The sequence below is a fragment of the Mesoplodon mirus genome (genome assembly GCF_964341445.2).
Source record: "Mesoplodon mirus genome assembly, chromosome: 14".
In the NCBI taxonomy this organism is placed as follows: Eukaryota; Metazoa; Chordata; class Mammalia; order Artiodactyla; family Ziphiidae; genus Mesoplodon; species Mesoplodon mirus.
In genome coordinates this window covers 14669522-14688391 of record NC_138990.1, presented here as the reverse complement: position 1 = coordinate 14688391, position 18870 = coordinate 14669522, and positions in this window count along the sequence as shown.

Sequence of the window (18870 nt, the reverse complement as noted above, 5' to 3'; positions counted from 1 at the left end):
CAGGGAGAGGCTCCAGACAGTGCCATTGAGCTCTTGGGGTCAAGGGGCAGGGGCAATATCTGGGCTACATTTCTATTCCACAGCAGTGATGTGAGGGGGTGTGGAGCGCTGGGCACGCAGTGGGTAGACTCCATGGATGTGAGGCTGGCCTCTACAAGCTGCCATTTTTGGTTGTGCAGTAGCCAACCTGTACAACAGGACCCTTGCCATGTGCCCACACATGGCACAGCCAAGGGGTCTTGGGAACCTGAATCCTGAATTCACTCCTATGCTCTTCTTCTCTCTGTGGACCACTCGAGCCAGGTTGTCTGGGTTTGTATAATGTTCACCAACCCAGCTTCTGCCTGGTGCCCCCCAGCCCAGCCTTGGCATTGCTTGTGGAACAAAGACAGAGGGAGAGTCGCCACTTTCAGGAAACTGACCAGTGACAGGTCTGGGCACTGCCAGTGTGGTGACTCTTTCTTGTTATATAGTTTCTCGTTTTGATGGAACATCTCTTCCAAAAGTTTCTTGAGAAAAGGCACAGAAGAGGAAGTTATGTCTGAAAATGTCTTCAGCATTCCATCCCACTTACCAGATGGTTTGGCCAGTGTATTCATCCAGGTTCTTGTAGCAGATGGCTGGCTCCAGGGCGGATTTGACCTCCCTGGCTGGTCGACCCTTTTGGCTCCCAGCTGCAGGGGCAGCATCCCCCGACCTTACGTTCATGTCCCTTTCGCGACGTCCACTGTAACATCCCATCACTCAGAAGCCCTCAGCAATCATTACAAACAAGGCAAATAGGCAAAGGAAACACTAACAAACAGCAACTTTAATCACCAGCAAAGCACATGGAGATCATATTCTAGGAATGTATCTTTTTTTTTAACATCTTTATTGGATGTTTACAATGGTGTGTTAGTTTCTGCTTTATAACAAAGTGAATCAGTTATACATGTACATATATCCCCATATCTCCTCCCTCTTGCGTCTCCTTCCCTCCCACCTTCCCTATCCCACCCCTCCAGGCGGTCACAAAGCACAGAGCTGATCTCCCTGTGCTATGCGGCTGCTTCCCACTAGCTATCTATTTTACGTGTGGTGGTGTATATATGTCCATGCCACTCTCTCGCTTTGTCACAGCTTACCCTTCCCCCTCCCCATGTCCTCAAGTCCATTCTCTAGTAGGTCTGTGTCTTTATTCTCTAGGAATGTATCTTAACTACAGGCACCTGCTGGGGAAAAATTCAAAATACTAATAAGAAAAAAAAAAAGCCCGCCCCTGCCTCTGCCATACTTGGCTCTAACAGCAGCTGCCTCCTGTTTGAGAAGACCTACTTCCCAGGAATATTAAATTTTTTATTGTTCCTTTTTATTTATTTATTTTTTTTGTGGAGGGGGTGTTTATTTGTTGAACCAGTAGCAGCAGCAGTAGAAGGAGAAATGGGGGAACTGCAAAACTGGTTCGCGGTGTCTGCCTTGACTGGGGGTGGCCCATGGGTGGCTCCCAAGCCCGCTCTACTGGGCCTTGCAGGCCACACAGGGCACACACACTCCCGGTCTGTGTGTGACATTCTTACGGGGCTCATGCTATTAGAATGAATACAGAAGTGAAGGGGGGACAGGTGTAGTGGTGCCCTGGCTGGAGTTCTGGCTGGTGGGTTTCTGGCAGGAGGGGCCATCTACTAGGAAAGGCACAGCCGATGTGACCCCCTGCCCATCCTTGAGGAGGCTGGAAGGGACAGGTAGACTCCACCCGCCACCCTCATCCCCCAGCTCCAGTGGGGGAACTCAAGGCCGGTGGCTGGCCTGAGGTCACCAGCATCCAGGAGGTGGCAGGACCCTCCTGGGGCTGCCCTAGGTCCCCACAAAGGCAGCTCGCTTTCCTGGCAGCCCGGGTCCCTCTGAATGCCCATTGCGGCACCCCGAGCGCTAATGGCGCCTGGCACAGCAGCCTGGAGCCAGGGTCCCTGTGCTCTTCCCCAGGGTGCCGGGGAAGCTGGAAACAACCTAGTGGTCCACCCCGGAGAGAGGGTTAAACAAAGTGCGGGAGCCAACGCACGATGTGCAAGGAAAAACCTCCGAGGGCGTTTGTGAGAACACCCAGAGGCAAGACTGTATGCTGAATATGACCTCATTTGTGCAGAAAAATAATGAATGTATATTTTATGAGGAAACGACGAACCTCTTATGCCTGTATGTGAGTTTTAAAAGATTCAGAGGAGTACCACAAAATTGTTAATAATGATTATTCGGGCAAGGGAGACGTTTCATCTCAGACATTTGGTATTTGCTTGGATTGTTAGCATGAACATGTATATATTTTTTATGGTGTATTACTTTCGTTAAAAAAAAGAACTAGCTTTAGTCATTACCTGTGGAGACAGAAACATGTTTTGGGGAGGGGGAGGTAGTTGAGAGACACATTAGCATTGTCTGGAATATTTAAGTTTTTTTTTTTTAACAAAGATATTCTTGAGCAATTTAAAAACCTAGTAAATAAATAAAAAATAAAACTTCTGGCTGTGGCTTCTGAGCTCCCCCCACCCCGTACCTCCTTTACTCCCACTCTGCTTGGGAAGCTCAGGTCTTAGGAAGGTAAATCTTTGCAACTGGAAGAGGGCCTGCAGAGGCCTCACTGGCTGGGCTCGAGCAGGTGCCAGGCCCAGAGAAGCTGTGTGCTCTGGCCAGGGCAGCTCAGCACTCAGGATCCCAGCTCCATGGGGCTCTAGGGGGGCTCAGAGGTCACAAAACTTACCCAATCCTGCAGTCAGCTTCAGGGGAGCAGGGTTGTACCCACGAGCCCAGCAGAGCTCCCCAGAAATGGATGGTCCCTGCCCTACTGCATGGGTGAAACACCATTCCAGTCTCTAAAGCCCTCCAAGTCCCCCTTGTTGGGTTCCCCAAGGGGCCCTGGTGGTCCCTGAGCCCACCAGCCCAAGGGTCCACACCTTTGTCCAGAGTGAGGCTTGATCCAGCATGGGATGGGGGAGGGGTGTGTGCTTGGGGGAGGAGGTCCCAGGTCCCTTCCCAGGACCGAGCTCCCTTCCCCCTCCTCACCCCCTCTGCTCCTCAGTGGCTGGCAGGTCAGCTCCTGCCTCCCGAATTGTCATGCCAGCTCTGACACACACCCATCTCCCCGACTTGGTTCTGGAAAGGGGCCTGGACAGGAGCCAGGAAACCCATCTTGGAGTCCTCACTCTGCTCCAACCAGTCTGGTGACCTTGGATCTCCTTTTCCCTGGGGAGTGAGAGATTTGCCACTTTCCTGCCTCGTAGGGCAAGAATATTAGGAGACCTGAGGGCTGGAGAAGGCAGAGGAAGCAATGTTTTCATTCATTCGATGCTCAGCTTTTACGAAGCACCTGCAGGATATCAGGTACAATGCTAGGGGAGACCCAGATAAAGGAGAAAAGGTCTTTGCCACTGAGGAGCTCACAGTGCAGTGGGGTGGCCAGCTGACAAGTGGACAGAGAATTATGTGGAAATTCTACATGAAGACATTTGAAGTAGCAAGACAGTCCTTGAGGTCTGCCTGGAGGAGTTCAGAAGCTTTGCAGAGGAGGGAGCATTTGATCTGGGCTTTTAGGGATGGCTAAACCTTCACCTATTAGAAGAGAACAGAGGGGTCTTGTAGGCAGCAGGCAAAACGAAGAGAAAGCAAAACGTGTTTCTCCTAGAGATGCATTAGAAGGGTAGAGGCGGAAGACGAAGCTGAAGAGGCAGGTGGGCACTAGATAGTGTTGGACCTTTTCATCAGTTAGAGTGCTTCTGGCTGCAAGTAAAAGAATTGCCCACTTAAAGTGTGTAAACACACGTAATGTTTTATTATGTCACATAGCAAAGAGAGACAGGACATTAATTTAAAAACTCATGGTATGGTTCATATATATATATTCTTATTCAGATTTTTTCCCTTATAGGTTATTATAAAATATTGAGTGTTGTTCCCTGTGCTATACAGTAGGTCCTTGTTGGTTATCTAGTTTATATATATATATAGATATATAAATACATATATATTATAGATATATATATAATATATATATATCCTTCCCCCCTTCCCCTTTGGTAAACGTAAGTTTGTTTTCTATGTCTGTGGGTTTATTTCAATAAAAATTTTTTTAATTTTTTAAAAATAAAAATTAAAAATAAATAAATAAAACTCCTTAAGCCCCCCCTCCCGCAAAAACAAACAAACAAACAGAAAAACCTCACGGTATGGTTAAGGAACATTGTTTTCCACCTTGGGCTGGTTTCCTCATGATCACAAAATGGTTGCCATAGCACTAGACAACATGCCCACACACACCCAAAGACACAAAAGGGTAGTTTCCCTAGAAGCCTCAGCAGACCTCCCCCCAGGTCCCCTTATCTAGGATTGGGTCACATGACAAGGCTTAGGCTGTAAAGGGGTCTGGAAAAAAGGCGGCTGGCATTTTCTCTCTCTAATGGGAGGCTGAGTGGGCCAGTAAGGAAGAAGGGTGGAAGTAGAGGACCTGGCAATGGCCATTGTTAGAGAACCAGAGAGTCTACCAGGGTCTTGAATGCCAAGCTTATGAGTAAGGCCACCATGATGAAGCAATGGGGCAGCCATCAGAAACCTGTGGCCAGGGCAGTGGTGGTGTAGGCTGAGTGCTGGCGAGCTCTCCCTCTCTCTCTCTCTCTCTCTCTCTCTCTCTCACACACACACACACACACACACACACACACACACAGGAGATCTCACCTTATTCCCCAGAGGAAGGAAGGGTAATTGCCCAGTTCCCAAAGGGCAGTGACCTCACTTGCTCAGTGATTCCCTGAAGGTGGTGGTCTTGGGAGCGGGGTGGGGGGTGGCGTCTGCAGATGGCAGTGGAGAAGGGAGGGGCCTGGGAGCCCAGGCCAGGCTCAGGACACATGGAAGGGCAGGGGGTCCCACGCCAAATTCTTCCCCACCAATGCCTAACCTCCCACCATTAAAGCTTTACTCCTTTGGTTAAGCATTACCCTCCTCTATTTTTTTTTTTGCGGTACGTGGGCCTCTCACTGTTGTGGCCTCTCCCGTTGCGGAGCACAGGCTCCGGACGCACAGGCTCAGCGGCCATGGCTCACGGGCCCAGCTGCTCCGCGGCATGTGGGATCTTCCCGGACCGGGACACGAACCCACGTCCCCTGCATCGGCAGGCGGACTCTCAACCACTGCGCCACCAGGGAAGCCCTACCCTCCTCTATTTTACAATACAAATACCCCTAGCAAGGCAAAGACCATAGTGGGAGCGAGTTGACAGTAACATCGTTATCCCAGAGAGGGCCCAGGGCAGCTGGCTGGGGGAGACTCTAAGAGTGAGGAAGGGGCCGCCCAAGACTACCACCGCTGCCATTCCTGGGTTTTCCTGTTCTTCCTCTGGAGCCCTCACTCTGCCAATGAGGAAGAAGCAGGAGGCCCACATCATGGTTGTGGCCCCAGAGGCCCAGGCGAGGATGGGTCAGGTGGGGAGCAGTGGGACCAGAGGAAGAAGCCTCATGGCCTTCAGCCTCCCCCGAGTCCCTGTGAGAAAGGCCCCTCTCCTGAGAGTACGGGCACTGTCACCCTGTCCTCCTTACAGACAAGGCAACCGAGGCCCAGAGAGGCCCGGCGCACGGCTGAGGAGCACGAGCAGAGGGAAGAAAGGCAGGATTCTGCACGTGCCTCCTCTCGCTGGTGCTGCTGGGAGGTTCGGGGCTGTGGGCTGGGGGAGGGGCTCTCCCGACCTCAGAGCAGAGCCCCTGAGTTGGCTCCGGGCTCCCCACAGACAGGTGTGAGAGAGAAACAAACTTCCATCTCGTTCAGGTGCTGTTGCTGCAGCAGAAATGAATCCCGTCGGACACGAGCCCCTCGCTTTTGGAGTCCTGCTCAGTGGCCAAGAGCTGTCACCACATCATCTCCCTTGGGACCTGCCCTCCCCTGTGGGATTCTCTGAGTGTTCCCACTTGGCAGGTAGGAAGACTGCGGCCCAGGGCAGTGAGGTGGCCTGCCCAGAGGCAGACCCCGCAGGGCGGCTCCAGCCATGGGCTTCCAGATGGGGACGGAAGGGGCAGTGGCCTGGACGGAGGCAGGGTGGTGCGGGGGACAGTAGCTACGCTGTAGGGGGGGGGCAGATTTGGTGTTGGGCGGGGTATCAGGGAAGGTGGTCTGGGAGGAGGGTGGGGAGGATGGGGGCCGAGCCCTGCAGCTGGGGACGCGGGTAGGGAGGCCATAGGCCGAGGCCGAGGTTCGACCTCATCGACCTGCCTCTCTCCTGCCATCTCCTGAGATCCCACGGTCTGAGCCGCGGCTGTCCCCCGTGCCCCTCCATGGCCAAGCGCTGTAGCATTCGGGGAATACGGGGTGTTGTGAGGATGAGTCAGGCCACCGGTCACGGAGCCCAGCACAGGGCAGGGGTGAAGAGGGCGCCAGGGAGCCAGATGGCCCAGGGGCGAGGCATTTACTGTTGGGCGGGGGGGCGTCTCAAGTGGGTGCCCGCAACAAGTCTGCCGCGAGAGCCTGGCGGCAGCTGTGAGTGCAGATCTCTGCCGGCTATGCCAGAGCCTCTGAGAGGCCTAGGACGAGGCAGAGGATCCCGCGTGCACGTTGCTGGGCGCAAGCCTAGTGGCTTCCGGAGATGAGCCTCCTCCCCACCCGCCCTCTCCCCAATCGTCCCTGAGTCAGCAGCACCCTTCCCTTCCACTCGGTTCCCTGAGATGCTTCCTGTCCCCCACTGTCCTGTGAGTCACCTCTCCACCCTCAGCATCCAGCCCACGCGGTGCGATCATCATCCCCGCTCCCCCAGCCCGCTCTCTGCACAGTGCTTTCAAAAGGCTGACTGGAGGCGGGCCGTCAGGCGGGCAGGGCGCTCACTCTGCCTCTCACCTCCCGGGCCATCTTCTGGGCCTTCTCCTGGGCTGTCTCCTGTCAGGTGGGGAGACTGACCGAGTTGGAGGGCTGAGTGCAGGGCCAGGGTTTGGGGAAGGTGCTGGGTGCCCAAGGGCCTCAGACGGATGGAGAAGTTTCAGAAGGTGTGACCTCCAAGGCGCCTGGGCAGGCTTCTTAGCGGTCTGCTGCAGGCCCACCCTCTCTTTAGCTGGCATGGAGCCCACATTTCTACCGTTAGAGGTGTATCCCTCCAGGCTGTGCACTGGGTCTCCAAGAGACCCTGCCGAGATGAATGAGCTCAACTCTGGCAGGGCCTCTTCAGTGCTTGGCCATGACTTCACTCCTCAGGTGCTCTGGCCACCTGCCCCCAGCTCAGCACAAGGCCCCGCTGGGCAGTGGCCAGGGGAGCGTGCCTGGTGGAAGCAGGCAGAGACGGCCTTCCTGCTGTCTGCCCTCCATCCTGCTCTGTGGCCACCTTTCTAGACCTCGGGTCCCCTTTTACAGCATGGTGGGGGGAAGGGGTGTTCTTTGAGCTTCCTTTTGTTTCTACATCAGAAACCAAGACCCACTTCTGTTTGCAGCTGTGACTTTGGTCAAATCACTTGAACTTCCTCAGCCTCAGTTTCATTCTGTGTGGAGGAAACAGATAATAAGAGCCACCGAAGGTGAGATTTTTTTTTCTTTTCTTTTTGCGGTACGCGGGCCTCTCACTGTTGTGGCCTCTCCCGTTGCGGAGCACAGGCTCCGGACGCTCAGGCTCAGCAGCCATGGCTCACGGGCCCAGCCGCTCCGCGGCATGTGGGATCTTCCTGGACCGGGGCACAAACCCGTGTCCCCTGCACCGGCAGGCGGACTCTCAACCACTGTGCCACCAGGGAAGCCCGCAGGTGAGATTTTTGATGGAAGAATCGTAACACCAGTGACCCCATAGGGCTTTACCATCTGCAAGGTGATTTCATGCAAAATATCTCATCGGGGCGCTCCCAAGGACCCTGAGAGGTGGTGATGCTTTCATCTAGTCCCCACCCCGGCCCCACACTTACAGTTTGAGAAACAAAGGCCCAGCTACAGGGAGACAGGCACAAGGGCTGGTCCTACCTCCAGGTTCCCTGTCACCAGATGAAAGCCCAGATCAGGGAAAGGCCTGGGCACAGAGCAAGGGGCGGCTGCTCTGACTGTTCTTCTCACCTTTCTCTCCCTGGTCGGGCATCTCTGGGAAGGCAGATGAGCAGCGGCCCCACCCCAAGTGTGGCGTGAGGGGGCAGGGAGATGCTTCTGACAGCTGTGCAGATCATCAGCACTTCTCCCTCGCTGCTAATAGCATGTTTAGCTTGCCGACTCCTCTGTTTGCCTGGCGCCTCCCACGGGCCCAGAGCTGGGAGTCTCTTAGCTCTTGCTTGGGGCGGGACAGCTGTGACAAAGGGGGCCTGCCTGCTCCCCAGCCCTGGTCCACCCGGGACCTCGGGGATCCCCCTGCACTTCTGTGCTTTGGCCCCCCCCCACCCCAGGGAGCTCCCCTCAGGCTCTGGGAAAGTGGAAAGGGCCTCTTGCTCTGGGACACCTGGGTGCCCCAGCCCTCCGAGCTCAGTGCTCCATGGATCTCTTATCTCCACGCAGGACCAAGTCTGGGTCTTTCAGCACAGAGTGGGTCTCATGGACCAGCGGGACTGGGGCCAGGCCACCTTCTACCCCTTCCTGCAACCCCGTTACCTCCCCCAGGCCACCACGGGACACATCTCACACTTGGAGCAGGACGGACCTCCGCCCCTCAGGCCCCATCACTCCTGAGCTCTCACTTGCTAGGTTAGTAGAAAACCCAGCTCACACTCTCAGGGGCTTTCCTCCTCTGGCTGGTCTGCAACCCTTAAGGGTTCATGACTTCCCAAAAGCAGCCTGCCATATTCCCCTCCATGGGGAGAAGACTCTTTGGTCTGGCTGTGCCCACTGTCCTGGGCCTGGTGCCCTCGGACTGGTGCCTTCACGGCAGCCCTGGCTTCTTTGCTCCTGGGCTCAGCTTCTGAGTGATGAAAGGCTTTTCCCTTAGGGGGTCCATGGCCCTCTGCTGACCCACCAGACAGATGGAACAGACCCCACAGTGGATAGCAGAGGACCGGGGTGAAGACACTTGTCTGTCTGTCCATCTCCTGTCTAAGGGGGACATCACCTCACGATGCTGTGATTCCTTGTTTACCATGTGGCTCAGTGCTGGAGGAGATGCGGGGGCCTGGCCATTCGCCGTGGTGTCTCTAGTGCCAGACAGGGTGCTCAGCCACCGTCTGCCGACAGAATGAATATGGAAAAGTTTGTTCTCTTTTCCCTTAACATTATTTCACGAAGAATTTTCCAAGTTTGCCCTTTTTCTGGGCTGCGTAATAAATATCCTGCCTTATTGACGCATCATTCCGTTCCCCCCCTGCCACTTGCAGAGCATCTTGGCAGAGTCCCTTTTTGTACTATCATAAATAATGTTGCTATAAACAGCTGCGCACATACAGCTATTTTTCCTTTTGCAATTATGTCTTTGGGAGGAATTCCAAACAGTGGGATTACTGGGTCAAAGAACATGGCATATTTACGGCCCTGGATATGGTGGGACTGGTTAATTCTCAGCCCCCAGGCCAGCCCTGTTGTCCCCAAGGTCTGTCTCTGAGGGACGCCCACAAATGTTCCTTCCCTTTGGCGCCAGAAGTGACCCCGGCGTGCAGGGGTGCTCCCTCTGGCTCCTGACGAGCTGAGGGCCAGGCGCAGTGGCAGGGGGTGCTGGCAGGGGGGTGACTGGAGGGGTCAGGGGGAGGTAGCTGTGGGGACGGTGCAGATGAGGCATGTCCCCCACATTCTGGGGCCAGGAGCCCTGTTTGAGGGCCCAGGAAGGCACTGCCTCTCCCAGACCCCCTTCTTTCTCTCGGATCAGCTCTCTCCTCTCCTGGAGCCCCTACCTCAGTCTCTGAGGCGGGGGGAGCAGTCCCCACCTGGAGGGCCACAGGAAGAAGGGAGGGGGGCTCTGGTGCCTCAGCTATTCCTGACTTCCCTCCTCAAGGCCCTCGGGTGGAGAAACAGAAGCTGGTTTTGAATTAAAAGTCTGCATCGGGCTTCCCTGGTGGCGCAGTGGTTGAGAGTCCGCCTGCCGATGCAGGGGACACGGGTTCGTGCCCCGGTCCGGGAGGATCCCACATGCCGCGGAGTGGCTGGGCCCGTGAGCCATGGCTGCTGAGCCTGCGCGTCCGGAGCCTGTGCTCCGCAACGGGAGAGGCCACAACAGTGAGAGGCCCGCGTACCAAAAAAAAAAAAAAAAAAAAAGTCTGCATCATTGTAAAAAATGGGTCTGAGATCCTGTCTCCCCCAACATGCTCTGTCTGCCTTCCTCCCGGTCCCCTGCCTCCAGCCACCCCTCACTTCCTCAGCTCCCTGAGCCCCCTTAACCCATCATCAGAACCCGGAGCCAGGGGCCTGATGGGAGAGGGGGAGGGGCCCACATCAGCCCCACTGGGCCCTGCCCCAGAGCCGAGAGGAGGGCAGGGTGCACCCCATCTCAGGCACACCTTCCCTGTACCGGGGAGGCTCGTTCCGTTTGGGGTGTCAGCCTGGCCGGCATTTAATGGGTGCCTCTGAGCTTTCACTTCACTGATTGGCGTCGTGTATTGGGAACAGTAGGGCGGTGCAGGAGGGGCCCGCTGTTTCTGAGAGCTGGCTGAGCCCCAGCCCAAGCAGCGATGGGCAGCGGTGGGGCCCCGTGTCCCCAGGCTCTCCTTCCCTGGTCCTTCTGGCTTCCAGGTCTCCAGGGGCAAGTTCTGGGAAGCAGCGCAGAGCGAGCACAGGACTTGGGAGCTCTCATCCTGTCCCTGCCTTAACTGGCTGTGTGATCCAGGCCCCCTGCCCTCTCAGTCCTCAGCTGTAACAAACACCAGGGTGCTGACACTCACTCCTGCCTTGGGCGGCTTGGGTCAAGGCCTCAGCAGGGTGAGCCTCGCGGGCGGCTGACCCGGCACAGAGCTGGCCACGTGGCTGCAACCCAGGTGGGGTGGGAATCCGGGAGGAAGCTGGTCCCTGCCTCTCGGAGGCACCTTTGGCCTGGAGCTAGGGGCCCCTGTGGGGTTAGGGCCGTCAGCCCCGCTTTCTTCAGCTTCCCCCTCCGTTTCCCACACCTCACCCTGCTTCTCAGAGATCGGGAGCTTTTTGCTGGCTGATGAGGGGAACAATGGTTGTGGGAGCGTGTGGGTGTCCATGGCGGGGCTGTGAGGGTTGTGTGATTTTCCTGGACAGGCAGGCGTGAGAGGGAGAAGAAATTATTCTGTCTAAAATATCAGAGATGAGCTTGTCTCCAGAGCTGGTAGAATGACTGCTTCATGTCTGGGCGGGGAGGCATGAGATGGGGTGGGTTTTAGGGGCAGGATCCCAAGAAGGGCCACAAGAACCAACATGACTTTTATGTCTGCCCAGGTGTCACTCCTTACAAATAGCCGTGACACCCATCATAACAGCCAGTCCTCACAAGGAGGTCCTCCAGAAGGACCTGATATCAGGTGGGTGGGCATTGTAATTAAACCAGTTTACAGATGAGGATACAGGCTCCGAGGGGTTAACTGACTTGCCCAGGTCACAGAGCCAGTTAGTGGGAGAGCTAGGGCTTGAACCCAGGCCTCTGGGTCCTCAAGTTCCCATCTGCCTGGGACCTCCTCCTAAATGACCACATGGAGATGATGTTTCTGAAGATGAAGCCAGGGTTGGGACCACTGAAGCAAACAGCAGTTGCAGTTTATGTTCTGAATCCTCAGGCAGGATTTGCCAAAGGTTCCCCGCTACCCCGACCCTAACCTCCACCCTCAGTAGTGTGTCTTTCCTGCTGGAGGAGAAGAAAGGTTAGACTGGGGAGAAGGCTGTCCTACTGGGACCCCAAGTCCCAGGGGGTGGACTTGGCAACTCTCTGGGATTCAGAGGGAGTCTCAGAATCTGTTGGACTCCTAGCTCTCTGACATGATGATTTTTTTTCCCACCATGAAAAAGGAACCAGCTAACAATGGCTAGAGACTAAACCCTACTCAGGAATCTCTTGCTTCTTTCCTGGCAACATTTCATTTACATAATGGGAATTCCTGTGGTGACAGTCAGGTAAAAGGAGAGTGGGCAGGGGCTCTGGGTGACAGGTCATTATGGTAGCCATTGGAGCTGATCACAAACGTTCAAGTCTCTTTTATCTCAGGCCCATCAGAGGAGATGACTTTTCTATCCACTTCAGTTCAGCCTGGCCATCCAACTTGCTTTGACCAATAAATAAAATTGTGGCCAATAAAAAGTGATGTGGGTATAACTTCCAGGAAGGAAGGAGTTGATGAGAATGTCTGGGGGCCATGGTGTTGACACCCCTTGAATTTGCATATTGCCATGCAGCTCACAGCAAGCTTTCACAGTCGTTTGGGGCTGCATAATGCGGCAGTGAGGGCAAAGACTGACATTAGCCACTCTTGAGTCCATCTTGCTCCCACTTCCTAACTGGGTGTGGCTCATCAGACATCCCAGAATCTCCCAGAGTCGTCAGCTCCTTTCTAATTAGGCAGGGTCACACCAAAGCATAGAATTCCCAGTGTGTGGGCTCTTCCAGGCAGACGCATTAAGTGGTCCTTCTTGTCTCTTTCCTTGTCTCTGAGGTCCTGGACACACCTGTTGAGATGAAGCCTCCATCAGATTGGGTCACAAGTGACTATGATGTACAGGGCCTTCCTGCTGACCCACAGTGGACATGTCACATGTGCAAGAAATCAATTTACTGTTTGAGTCATTGAGATTTAGGGGCTGTTTGTTGCTACAGCATAGCCCAGCCTATTGGGACTGATACAATCACCAAGCTAGTCAATAAGAGCCTTGCCCAGGACTTTAGAGTTAGGACCTAGGCCTTTCTAGTGGGCTGGACTCATAAACCTTGCTGCTATATTTTCCACCATGGGAATGTGGGAGCTGAGAAAGAATTTTTTAAAGAGAGAAAAGGCACACATCGAGGAGAGGCGGAGATACATCCCCAGCATTCCATTTCCTGCCTAAGATGCAGATGTGTAGAAGTCCCCTGGGTCCTTTTATGAAACACTTCCCCCTTTATTATACAAGCTTGGGTTGATTTAGGTTGATCTCAACCAAGAGTCCTAATACTGAGCGAAAGGGGATTCGGGACAAGCCTCCATTTTCCAGATGAGGAAGCTGAGGTTCCGAGTGGTTAAGTGGCTTGTCCAAGGTTATAGAGCCACTGAGGGCAAATGTTCACTTGCTCCCTTTCTTAGTAAAATAATTCAAACAGTAAAGATAAAATGCTAGTCTTCCCTTCTCACTCTCCTAATCCCACTCTCCAAAATTAACTACTCATCATTTTGGTGGGCATTTTACCAAACTTTTAAAAACTATATATTTACAAATAAAGGTACACCACATTCAAAGAGTTTTTTTTAATTAGAAAAATGGGATATTATACCCATTTTTCTGAAATTTGTTTTTTTCACTTATCAGGTTGTTGACACTTCCAAATTCTATCTGTACCTGGCCCATCTGGTGATCTGCCAGGGAGAGAAGTGGTGAATGAGGTCAGGGCCCAGACTCGAGGGAATCAGGTCAGAAAACCCTGGGGGTGGGGAGTGGGGAGAGAGTCTGGGCAGAACCTTCCAGGCACCTGGTTCCGCCCCTTTCAAGGCTCCCAACAGCCCTCGAGGCAGCACCTCCTCCGGCCAGCTCAGCACCAGAGGAGCTTGGCCTTTTGTTTAAATTGAAATCTGCTCCCCCGCTGAGTCCTCCCACTGGCCCAGTACTTTCCATTAACTCCGGGGCAAATCGCTTTAACCGCCTCCCAGCCTCCCACGGTAGATCAGGCAGGGGTGCAGCGTCTCCTGCTGGCTGCAGATGCAAATCCTGCATCCGGGGCCTGAGAAGCAACAAAAACCAGCTCTGCAGAAGGTGGAAAGAAACACCAGTATTGACCAGGAAGAAGTCAGGAGCCCAGAGGCTGAAAACCAAGGGCCCAGGGGGCATGGAGAGAGCCAAGAGGAAGCCCAGACGAAACCGAGACAGCCAGAAGTCAGGCAAGCAATTAAAGGAGGGGACTGAGTTTTCAATTAACAGGTACCTCTGCTAGCAGTAGATAATTAACAGATTAGCAAGGCTGTTAGCAAGGCTGCTGCCAGTGAGGACGGGGGCAGGTGCCTCGGCACGGGGAACGAGGGGTGAGACTGGGGCTCCAGATTCCACAGGAATGAAGAGGCAACTTCAGGCTCAGGAACCTGAGGGCAGCTGAGGGTCGTGGGACTCAGCAGGGATGTAGTGTACAGGCTGGACGGTGGGAGGGCAGGCCGGGAGTTGAGGTGGTGATGGTGGTGTCATTGAACTGTCCCCCGGCCTGCAAGGGCCGGTGGTTTGCAGAGCTGTCTCTGCCTGGAGCTGGGCTAAGGAGGGAGTTGATGAGAATGTCTGGGGGTCATTGTGTTGACACCCCTTGAATGTGCATATCGCCATGAAGCTCACAACAAGCTTTCACAGTCATCTGAGGCTGCATAATGTGGGGATGAGAGCAGAGACTGATATTAGCCTCACCTGAGTTCATCTTGCTTCCACTTCCTGACCAGGTGTAGCTCATCAGACATCCCAGAGTCTCCCAGACTCGTCAGCTCCTTTCTAGTTAGGCAGGATCACACCAAAGCATAGAGGAGCCAGCGTGTGGACCCTCCGGCTGTATCTTCCCCTGATAGGGAGTTTGAGAAGGGCACTGCTCCAGAGAGTGGAGCCTTCATCATCCTGAATCCCTGAGTGGCCTGCGTGGAGCAGACCCCCCTCCCAGCCTCGAGGAGACATATAGTGGGAGTGAGAAATACCGTTTTAAGTTATGAGACTTCAGAGCTATTTGTTACAGCAGGATAACCAAGCCTATCCTGGCTCTTACACAGGGTGACCCTCACCTCCCTGAGCCTCTGTTGCCTCATCTATAAAGTGAGTAAGAATGATACTCACCTTGAATGATTATTGGGAAGTTAAGTGAGATGATATATAAGTTGGCTGAAAGATCTTCTCAGTTCCTGGGTTGCACGCCTCCTCCAAAAAAGAGGAATGTTGCCTTGTGCCAAGGTCAAAGGCCAGGGGCATTTTCTTGGCCACTGCTAATGGTTGGAACTTTTATAGTGCTGAGCAAAGAGTTGAAAGGTTGAGCCCACATGGGGATAGGCAAGGTCCATGGGATGCTGGAGGCCTGGGCGGACCCTCCCAGGGGGGAACCAGGCCAGGTCCCTCCCTCTCTGCCTTTTCCAGCTCTCTTTTTTCTGCATTGTGGGGAGAGAGGCTGACGGCTGCTGCCCTTGTTGCCTGGGGAGGGCTGGCTGGACCCGTAAGTGCTTCTCCCTGAGCTACTGGGACCCAGACGGGCCTCCCTTGGTTCTTAAAGGCCTCAAGCCATGTGTGACCCTAGTAAACTGCCAGCAGCACAGGCTTTCCCTCTGGCCCCTCTCCTACAGCATCCCCAGCTTCCCTTCCTCTCCTGGCTACCTGCTTACCCTACCATCTGTCCATCATCCCTTTCAGCCTATTCCTGAGCTGGTCCCAGTTTCCTCCATAGAAGAGGAGCCAGGTTACAGGAACAGTCAGGAAGCGGCTGACTGTTCTCCACTCCGTTTTTGGCCTATTCCCCACTGTTCCTGTTTGGTCTACAAGATCAAACCCTTTTTTTTTTTTTTTTTTTTCAGCTGATCTCATTCCTCCTGGAGTTTCTGATGCTCTGCGTCCAAAGCCTGAGCAACTGTTTCTGTTCACTTTCCAAATATGAAGCCTTCTCGCCCTCTTTCTGTAGTTGGCTCCCTGCTCTGAGCTCACCTGATTCTTTAGAGGCAGAATGTTCCAGGCACAGGCTTTTAAAATTTCCTTCTTAGTCTGAGCATGTTCCGTTGGGGCTCTTCCCCTCTCAACCCAGGAAGCTGCCATACCCCCCAACAAGCAGCCACAATGCCTCTTCTCTGGGGCCTTCCTGCCCACCATGACTGAACCCACAGGTCTGGACTCTGAGATGTACAAATACAATCAAGGTGACCTCATGTCCATGGAGCATTTTGATCAGGAAAGCACTTACTCACAGCCACAGATCAGCAGGGATTGGCAGTTTCCCTTGTCTCTCTCACAAATGAATCCCTGTTCTGGCTAATGCCAGCAGCTGCCACCCTAACAGCCAGAGGTACAGCCACCAGGCCTGCGCTGTCCAACACAGTGGCCACTGGCCACATGTGGCTTTGGGCACTTGAAATGTGGCTCCTTCCTTTGTGTCAGACAGATGAGACTGCTGAGGCTCAAAGCATTAACTGAGTGCCAGGGTCACAGAGGGCAGCAGGAAGCAGTGCTGGGCTGAGTCCCAGGTCTTCTGGCTCATGTGACTAGTTGTCTACCCAAAAGCCACCCTCCCCTTCCTTTCCCTTAAAGCTGAGGATGGCTATACAACCCAGGATGACTGATGACAGATGTCCTCGAGTGGGGTTTCCAAGATGGCTACTGCTTTCCTGGCAGCTCTAATGGCTCTTCAACTTTGCCCTTCACCTGCCACTTATTCTTCTCTGAGGCATCAACCACCTTGTGACCATGAGGATGAGGTACCTGCTGAGGATGGCAGGATGGCAGAGCTGAAAGGACCCTGGTCTCTGATGACCTCACTCCAACCCTAACAACTTGACTAGCCGTGGCCTCCTGACCTCTAGACTTCTTGTAACTTCAGGAAAAAAACCCCAAAACCCTATTTGTTTAAGACACTGCTGTCAGGTTTCTGTGTTTTTGTTATATGCAATTCTAACCGATCCTGTCCCGTGTCCTTTGGGAATTTTGGTCATGGGCAGAATTTACTGGTAGGAAAGGAAATAGCTCAGGGAATCTCTAATCTCACCATTTGTCCTCTCAAGTTTGCAGGGACAGACAGAAAGTTAGGAGGAACCTAGTTTTCCTCAGTGGCCTGGTGGGTGAATTCTAGGAGGATTCCCTCGTCACAGAGCATGAGAGCCCAAAGGAGGATGGCCACAATCAGAACCATTCTTTTCACATTACTGATGAAGAAACTGAGCTCTATGTCAGTTAGGGTATGTTTGGCTGCAAGTAAAGAAGACTCAAGTAATGGGAGCTTCATTAAACAGGAGTTTATTTTACTCATATAACAAATCTATGTGGTCGCAGGACTGTCCCACAGCCCCCCAAAAGCCAAAGCATGAGGTTGGCAAGTCTGAGATTTTCTTCATATTTCCCTCATTGTCGCAAGATGGCTGCCAAAGCTCCAAACATCACATTCTCATTTCATGGCAAACAAAACTGGAAAGAAGGGAGGACAGAGGAGAGAAAAGGGGAGGAGGCTTTCTTTATAGAAAACAATCTCCCAGAAGGATCCCAGCAGAGTCCTCCTTCTTTCTCCTTGCCTGGGAGTAGGTCACATGGCTACCCCTAGTTGCAGTGGAGGCTGCCCAGGCAAGTAGTTAACAAAGGGCAGAAGTGCTCCACAACCATTTCCAGTCATGATCCGTTCCCTGGCTGGGCACAATGCCACCAAGCCAAATCAGAGTTGTGTCGGCAAGGCATGAGGAGAGAATGCCTGTGGGTGGGGGACCGATGGGGGACCTGACTTGTCCAGGGTCAGACAATGACTGGTGGAGAAAACAGGACTAGAACTCCAGTCTCCTCTCCACCGGTCTCTGAGTGGGAAGAACCTCTGTGTTCTGGTGCAGCAGATGCTGCTAGAGTATTAGAATTCTGTGCTATTGGGGGAGTCCATGTAAGCTAGTCATGGATTTCCTGTGCCCTCTGCTGGAGACTGACCAAGAATGGGTGTGTGATGCCATTCTGGTCAGTGAGCTATGACAGAAAAACTGCTTACGGGGATTCTGGGGAAGTTCCCTTACTCTTAAAAAGACATATCCAGGAAGAGGTGTCCTCTCCTGGGTGCTATCCCCTGCTGGATGTGATGGCTAGAACTGTGGCAGCCCTCTTGTGATAATGAGGGAAGCTGATTTGAGAACAGACCTGGCCCACTGAGGCGGGCAGCATGAAAGGTGCAAGAGGCTTGGGTCTCTGTTGATGCCACTGCAGCGATGAGCTAAGCAGCGTCAGGCTGTCCTACCTTGGGGCTTCTTTGCACAGGAGGCTCATCTCCCTTATTGTTTAAGCCCCTTCTAGGTGGGCCTTCTGTTCCTTGCAGCTGAAAGCATTCTAACTAATCCACCCGTTTGCCTCTGCTCTATGTCCTGCTCCAGAGGCAGGCGCAGACCAGCACCAAGCAGCCGCTACCCATTCTTTGCCCACACAGCTGGAGCTCAGCCTCGTGCGTCTAGCTGCTCAGTACATAACCACGCTGCCCACCACAGCCAGAAAGAGGTTGAGAACTACACTCAAAACCCCAGGCAGTGGGCAGGAGTGGTTTGGGGAGAGGTGTTATGGGGTTTGCATAAAAGAAGGTCATTCCTGACCTTCAGAACCCCACCATGGCCCTGCCCAGCCCAGCCTGGCCCCCAGTGACTCTGAAGACAATGCCAGCAGCCACCTTCCAGCTGCTCCCGGGAGGGGTGGGGCAGAAAGGTTGGTGGTTAAGTGCTGGAGAATTCCCAGGCCCTGGGGCTGGCCCAGAATTGGTTTTTGTTGCGGGAGTGTGACCATTCTGTCCCCGAAGCTTGCCTGGTACGGGATGAATACAGGCCAGTTACTTTTCTGGCAACTGATTATATAGATTTGCTTCCACGTGGACACTCTTGCAATGACCCAGGACCCCACGAGGGCCTTCCCCCAGCCATTTGTGTTGAAACACAGCATGCTGGCCTCTTTGCTCTCTAGGAAAGGGACTCTTTGGCAGGAAGAAGGGCCTAGAGGGAGGTATTTCTTGAGGCACTTTCTTTCTTGGACGAAATGCTAGAGGGCCCTAATGTCACTGCTCCCCCATGCCACCCACCACCAGCTGCCAAGTGAAGCCTGCAAATTTGATCATACCTCCCCCCGTCCAGGACTCTGATGGTGCCTGCTGCCCTGGAATTGCCGGGCAGCAGGGAA